This window comes from Megalopta genalis, unplaced genomic scaffold, assembly GCF_051020955.1.
Source record: "Megalopta genalis isolate 19385.01 unplaced genomic scaffold, iyMegGena1_principal scaffold0339, whole genome shotgun sequence".
Taxonomy (NCBI): Eukaryota; Metazoa; Arthropoda; class Insecta; order Hymenoptera; family Halictidae; genus Megalopta; species Megalopta genalis.
The window spans coordinates 162,501-170,000 of record NW_027476408.1 but is presented as its reverse complement, the minus strand read 5'-3'; the positions used below and the strand labels follow the sequence as shown (position 1 = coordinate 170,000).

The 7,500-nt window shown below is 50.4% G+C and overlaps 1 pseudogene; it reads right to left on the bottom strand.

The window, feature by feature from the left end:
• Positions 1 to 7,057: 7,057 nt before the first annotated feature.
• Positions 7,058 to 7,500, bottom strand: part of LOC143263124 (large subunit ribosomal RNA) — a 3,021-nt pseudogene continuing 2,578 nt past the window's right edge.

Genomic DNA, 7,500 nt, shown 5'->3' with positions numbered 1-7,500 from the left:
ATAACTTTGTATATATTTTGCGGACAATTTCTATTTTTTAGGTTCCAGAGGATGCTGGGCCACCATACCGAATCGAAAGCTCCTGAGATGTCGAAGAGCAGACCTATCATATATTTGTTCCGAGAGTAAGTTACGTGTTTTCTTAATTCAACCATGGCGTCCTCTGTTGACCTTCCGGGTTTGAATCCGAATTGTCTATCAGAGGTGAGCTCATGGTTGTGCAGAAGGCAGTGGATCTTATTGGCCATAAGCTTTTCCAGAATTTTGCCGAGGACTGGGAGGAGAGAGATCGGCCTATAGGACTTAGGATCGCTCTCCTCTTTCTCTTTTCCTTTAAGTAGCACACGAATCTGAGCACGCTTCCATTGTTTTGGGAATACGCCGTGGGTTAGACAATCATTAAACAGTTCTGTGATTTCCCCATGTAGGGTAGTCCAGGCCCGCTTAATGATTACGTTTTCTAGTCGGTCGTGTCCGGGGGCTTTATTCGGTTTAAGGGATTTTACTATTGTGGCTATGTCTGTTTTTAAGAATGGGGGAGAATTTTCCGTGGCTGGAGGTGACGACGTCTCCAGTCGGATGTTAATTTGTCTGTTTGTTTCGTTGGTCGTGTTATCGTCTGGAACTAGGTGGGCTAAGAGTTTGTCTATTGTGTCGCGTAGTGTGATTGTTTGTTCACCTTGTATTTGTATACTTTCGCATACTTTGTCTGCTTTTAGTTTTTTGTTTGCTATTTTGTATGTTATTCCCCATGCGTTTTCGTTTCCTTCCTTGGAGACGAAGTTTCTCCAGCTTTTGAGTTTCGCGGATCTAATTTTTGAGATATATTTGTTTCGGAGGGTTCGATAAGACTCTCCTAAGGATTGCCTTACCGATTTCGTTTTTGTTCTTTGATAGATACGTCTTGCCTCAGTGACCTCTTTTCTAAGTTTGCTTAGTTGCGGAGTCCACCAAGGGACGGATTTCGGGAAGCGTGTTTTTTGCGGGATGGATTGTTCTGCTGCTGTTATGATTTTATTTTCTATTTTCGCGGCGAGTGATTCTGGAGTTGAGGTTTCTAAGGGGGGCGGGTCGTCTGTAGTTTTGTTGGAGAGACAGTGGTGAAATTTGTCCCAGTCTGCTTTTTTAACGTTGAACCTATTGGTTCTGACTGGTCGGCTAGAAGTGTGGAATAGTTGGATGGAATAGGTTATTAGACTGTGGTCGCTCGTGGTCGTACTGTCATGTACCGACCAACACCTGATTTTGTCGAATGAGTTTGCACACGCTAGAGTGAGATCAATGTTAGAAGTTCCTCTAGGTGTGTTGAATGTGAAGGTTGCGGAAGGCTTGTTAACTACGAAGAGTCTGTGTTGGGAGATGAAATCTTCCATTGTCTCTCCTCGAGGATCTGTGCGTTTGCTGAACCAGAGGGGGGAGTTCGCGTTTGAATCTAAGCTAATTATTATTTTATGCCCCTTGAGAGTTGTAATTGCTTTATCTAGGTGGGCTAAGTATGAGTCTATGTTTTCGCAAAATTGGAGATACGCGTTGATTATGTAGAATCTGTCGTCTTTCGTGCAGATTTCTACGCATGTGCAATGGGTGTTACTTATTTGTGCGATCTTAAGGGCTTCTATTTCGGTGTTGAAAATAACTATTGCTGATTTAATTTTGTCCGCGGTAGAGATTTTTGAAAAGCGTTTTTTGTCGGTTATGATTTTTGTGGTAATTCCGAAGCCTGGGATGGAGTTCGCGTTACTGTAGGGCTCCTGAAGCAAGAGTATATCTATCTTTTTGTTTGTCGCTATCTGTCTGAGTTCGTCAGTTACTGTCTTAGAACCTCCGGCGTTTATTTGTGCTACTTTTAGGATTCGTATGCTACTTGTGTTGCGTCTAGTGGATACTGGGTTTATAAAAGTTGAGGGTTTACTTACCATAATCCGTTTTTGAAGTTTGTATCTCTAGGGCGTGGCAGAAAGCGGGGCAGTCCTTGGTTCTGGATGAGTGGTTGTGTGGCTTGTTGAATCTCTTGCAGTTTACACATGACGGGCTATTTTTCTTGTTTGGGCAGTTGGAAAAGGAGTGTCCATCTTCAGCGCAATGGCCACAAGTTTCAATTGTGGCCCTGCAATATTTGGCAATGTGTCCGAAGGCCTGGCACTTATAACACCTACTAACAACGTTATAGTCTCTAAGAGAGCACGAGTGCCAACCTAGAAAAACACGTCCTGTTGCTGCGAGTTGTTCCCTAACTTCTGGTGCTGTTTCAATTATCCAGTTTGTGGTGTCCTTGGTTCTGTCTCCTGATTTAAATAGGATTTTTACTTTTTCCGCGAGTTCTATTTCGGTTAGGTGTTCTAAGTTTTGGCTTCTCAGGGCTGTGAGGAGTTCTTTTTCGTTAGTGGAGTTAGGAACTGAGTAGATTATTAAACGCGGTCTCTTTTTAGCGGGTGATTCTGTTTTTAGTCCGGCGTTTTCTAGGTTTTTATTTCGTATTATTTTGTCTAAGTCTTCTTTAGTGTCGGTCTCTATAAGCACTCCGTTGTTTTTTATTTTTCTTACGTTTCTTATTTTAATATTGTCCTTTGTTGGTGTTATGTTTTTCATTATAGTTTGTTTAGTGTTTTCGCTGCTGCAGGTGTCGTTGTTTAGTCTCGGGTAAACTGTGGTCACAAAGCGGGGTGTAGATTTGATGGAGGTGATTGTCGTGGTTCTGATGTTGGTTCGTGCTGCGTTCGCGTAGGAGGTCGGTGCTGTTGTTTGTTGTTGTTGCGGGGCCTTGCTGATGTTGTTCACGGTGTGAACTACATTGCTGACGATTTGGCTGAGCTTCTCTATTTTTCCGTGTAGTGAGTCTTGTTCCTGTGTCTTGTTTTTTAGTGTCTTGTTTTCTCGTTCTATTTTTTCGGCGTAGTCGTAGGCGTCCTTGATGATGTTTTTGAAGTGCCTTGCATCTTCCGATGGAAGGCTGTCCGCAAGCTCACTGCTGAACGTGAGAAGAATCAGGAGCGGCGAGGGTTCACTGGACTCTTCCTCTTCGTTGTTGTGGCGTCTTTTGTGTTCTTGCTCCGTGACAGAGTCGGCCTTCCTCTTGAGCTTCTTTTTCTGCTCGATGGATTCTCCCAATTTTCGGGCTGCGCGGGACTGGACAATCTTCCAGTCATTGTCCAGATCCATCTCCATGGTATTTTATCCGCGTGACCGAGTCACGCGGCCCGGAATTTAAGTGCAGATTTTTAGTTTTAATTTTTAATTTTTGCGCGAGAAAGAATTTTTGCGTTTAAAGTATTATGTATGTTGGAATTTGTGTTCGTAACTATGCACCGTTGCTAGGGAGCTACGCGGAAAACCGTATACCTGGACGGGGTACCGTTATCGTTTACCGTTACCTGGCCGGCGACCCTTGTAATCCGGGACGGCGCAGGTAGTCAAAATTTACGGACGCGAACAATTTAAAGTAAATGTTTATGCTTATAACTTTTTTAACGTTAAAACAATTAACAAATGAACTGCACAAGGTTGTTGTTGGTGAAAAACACTGCACGTTGGTACAAAAAATTTTTGATTTTCGTCACTTTTAACTACCGTTTACGAAACGACGCGGATTAACTTCGGAGCGACTTGTCGCACGTCCGTTCACCTCGGCGGTTGAGAGCGGAGTCCAGTAGATAGGGACAGTTAGTGTCGTCGTTGTGAGTCTAAAGATGGGCTATGCCTGGGTCCTATGTGGACTATACTAGCCGCTCTCTCGACGCGTGCCGATGGTCTGGCTCTACCCTCGTTCGTTATCGTGACAGGGGAAGACAACGTGCTACTCCCGCTGCCACCTCGAGTCCAACCCAATCCAGGCACTCTTGACGGAGTAGTGTTAAAGTCAATTTATCTCCGCAAGAGGGGCTTCAGCCTGGCCCGAGGGGACGAACCCCGAGGGGTCCGCCCAGCATGCCGTTCGAATGGCGGAGTGGACAGGTCCACGTCTGCCCGTCACTCAAGTCGGACACGGGACGACTCCAAAGCTAGCGCCGCCTGATAGGAAGCGCAAGCTGGGTCCCGCGACTTGTGTGCACTAGCCCACCCTCTGTCCTTGCAATTAGAGCAGACCGGAGGTTCACTCTTCTTGCTACAGAGCGTGAAGGTATGCCCCTTTTGGGAGCAGTGACCGCACACGTCCTCCTTGAATTTACAACGCTTCGAGGTATGCCCGAAGCGTTGGCAACGGTAGCACCGAAGCACCTGGACGAAATCCCGTACACGACAGGAGTTCCATCCAAGGTAAACTCGGCTACCCCTCTGCTTCAGCCGCTGAAGATTCTGCGGACTGACGGCAACGACCCAGTTGGCTGTCTCCGGGGTCTTGCCAGCCATGCGGCTGACCCGAATTCCCGAAGGCACATCCTTCTGGTTCGCATCGCAGAGATTTTGCCTCCAAATACTGGAGGCAATTTCGTCCTTACCCATCCGACGCGGGACGTCGTAAACTAAAACCTCGGGGTCCCGCTTGGTAGGTAAGGAGACGGACAGACCCGCGCTCCGGAGCTTCTTATTGCCAACGAAGGCTTGCAGGTCCTCCTTTCGGTCGGTCTCGACGACGATGCCACCGGAGTGGATGCGTCGGACCGACTTAATTCGGATCGCCTCCTTCGCTGGTTTAACGAGCGACAGAACAGTAACCTTCGTAACTTCGCTGCTCTGTCCTTTTTCCTTCGGCGGGAAGATTTTTACCACATGCTGCGATTGTGGCCGTCTCCCCGCTTCCGGAGAAGCTCCTTTGCAGTCGACTTTGTTCACATGGGCGTAAGTCGACTGCGCGGCGTTGCAGGCCGTCTTCGGGAGAGTTCCCTTGGACGGCCCAGGTCGCATCGCACTCATTACGGCAGGACGCGCTTTTAGGTCCGCCCTGACCGCGGCGAGCTGCCCTTCGACGAAGCTATTCCGTTGAATAAGCTCCTGGACCAGCTCGTTGAGTGCCTCAACCTCGGCGAGTATCTTTGACCCGGACTCCTTATTGACTTTCGACTCAGGTCGAAAGCAAAAGGTCCGTATTTCGGACACTCGCCTAAAGGCTTCGTCTCTTACGAGATCGAGAGGCCGTACCTTCTGCCCGGAGAACGTCCCCTTCGGTCTCCTGGCCCGGTTTACTGCGGCCTTGCCGGTGGGTGCGCCCGGCTTGGCTCGCTTTGACTTTTTGGTGACGGTTTGCCAACCGTCACCAGTAGGGTCCTCGACACGCTCGGGTGCCGACTGCACCTTCACGAGTGACGTGTCTCCGACTCGTTCGATTACTTCCACGTTACCGGTGTCCGGCGTACCTTCTACCGTGGGCTCGGTTTTCACCGAGACCGCTCGCGTGGGAGTCACACATCTTTGCAAGATCACACGAGGATTGGCGATATTAATCACCTTCCCGGATCTTGTCTTTCTCACAGACGCGGGGGGACTGACAGCTGCATTTGCAGTTCCCGCGTCTGCGGCGACGGCTTCACTCCGAGTAGGAGCTGGACCCGTCGTCTTTGGACGCTTAGTTTTTTGTTCATTATTTTTGTTAAGACCCATAATGTGTCTTGGTCTTTCATCCAGTGCGCTCCCCGGCCACCACCGACCCGCACAATTTGGAACCCGCCAAAGGCTGAGTTAGGGCTACGCACCGAATATAGTCTGCTGGCTGGGTCGGTTTCCTTACCCAGCCCGCGTCCTCGCCCAGCAGAACCCACTTGCCCGAAGCGTGTGGTCGTTCCAAGCCGATTGACTGGACCAGGGCTGCTTTTCTCGTCCAGCCGCCCATCTAGCCGAAGCAGAGGCCAAAGGTACGTGTTGGGGACGTCTCACCCGCAGGAGAGGGCCCCCTCAGATCCCAGGATCCTCTTTTCCGACGACAAGGGTCGCCACGCACGGCAAACACGTGGGAGACAGCAGTCGGAGAGGCTGCCTCTTCCTCTCCACCACACTTCGTTCAGTTCGCTGCGTATTTAAGAACACGAGCTATCCAGCGGTACCTTTTTCGTGGAGGCTCAAGTGTGGCTAGGGCACGTTTGCCCCTTGCGGCCTGGGTTGCCCAGGGGATTGATTGCATCCCATGTATTCCTGAGCCCAGCGGAGTGTTGTCTAGTGGCGTGTTCCGCCCACGAAAAACGGTCTGAAAAACCGTTTAACGTAAACTGGGGAACTGATGCCACGAGTGACAACAGTTCCCCAGTCGGAAGTCATACAGCACATACAGTGCTGTACAAAGAACACGCCACAGCCCGTATGCTAAATCAGGGCCTCGCCATTATGCGAAGTACTACATGTACGACGCACTGACGGTCTCTAATGCCTTCATCGCCGATACACCCATCGACTCGGCCGATCAACCCTCCTACGCGAGGGCTAGTTCGGGGGTTATCTCCCGCCCTGGGTGGCCACAGACCGCCACCGCCAGTAGATAGGGACAATTATTGCGAATCTGGCCACCACGGAGGTGGCGCAGATATGTTTCCTCGCCATGTTGGCATACACAAAACTTTAGTACCTACCCCCCGACGGAACACCTACGAGGGGTCCGAACGTGGGTAAATCGCCGCCTTCGCTCATCGTTCATTAGGCTGGGTACGGAAGACCCAGTCTTGACTCCTTGTCCGTGTAAGGAGTTTTCGAGTTTGTTTTGAGTTGGGTAGGCTGTGCTACCTACTCCAACTGTGTATAGAAGGTTATTAGGAGGGTTTTGCTTTGCCGCTCGACCGCGGCAGCGGGTGCCCGCCACCGCCCTCCGCAGTGACGGCACTCTGCCACATGTATTCACCCCCTTTCTTCTACACGTCAGCAATGATTATGCAGCGTGCTAGGGTGGCGTCTGTTGGTTATTCTTTGCCTATTGGCGTAACTAGGCGGCTGCACATGGTTGGTGCCCGTCTAGCGAAGATAGGCATGTTGCTGTTGGCGTAGCGGAGCTTCGCCAGCTACGGTAGCGGGTGTCAAGCACCTCACGCAAGCACCGCGGCCGTTCAGCTCCACAAAACCGTGATGGGGAGGAATCTGTGATGGGGAAGGATGGGACTGGCAGGGCGGGTGCCATAGCCCTTTTTTGCCGCAAATACAGACTTGCGTTGCCCGGTCTCCGCCGCGTGGAGGCGGGGTTGGACTTTGGAGACCAGTAGATAGGGACAGATGGGAATCTCGTTAATCCATTCATGCGCGTCACTAATTAGATGACGAGGCATTTGGCTACCTTAAGAGAGTCATAGTTACTCCCGCCGTTTACCCGCGCTTTTTTGAATTTCTTCACGTTGACATTCAGAGCACTGGGCAGAAATCACATTGCGTCAACACCCGTGGGGGCCATCGCAATGCTTTGTTTTAATTAGACAGTCGGATTCCCCTAGTCCGTGCCAGTTCTGAGCTGAGCGTTGAATGGCGGCCGAAGAGGACGACCGCACCGATGGGAAACGCCACGGAAGCCTCGCAGCAAGGAAGATCCGCGGGAGGCCAAGGCACGGGACCGAGCTCGGATCCCAGCCACGAGAGCCGTTCACCTCGCCCAGG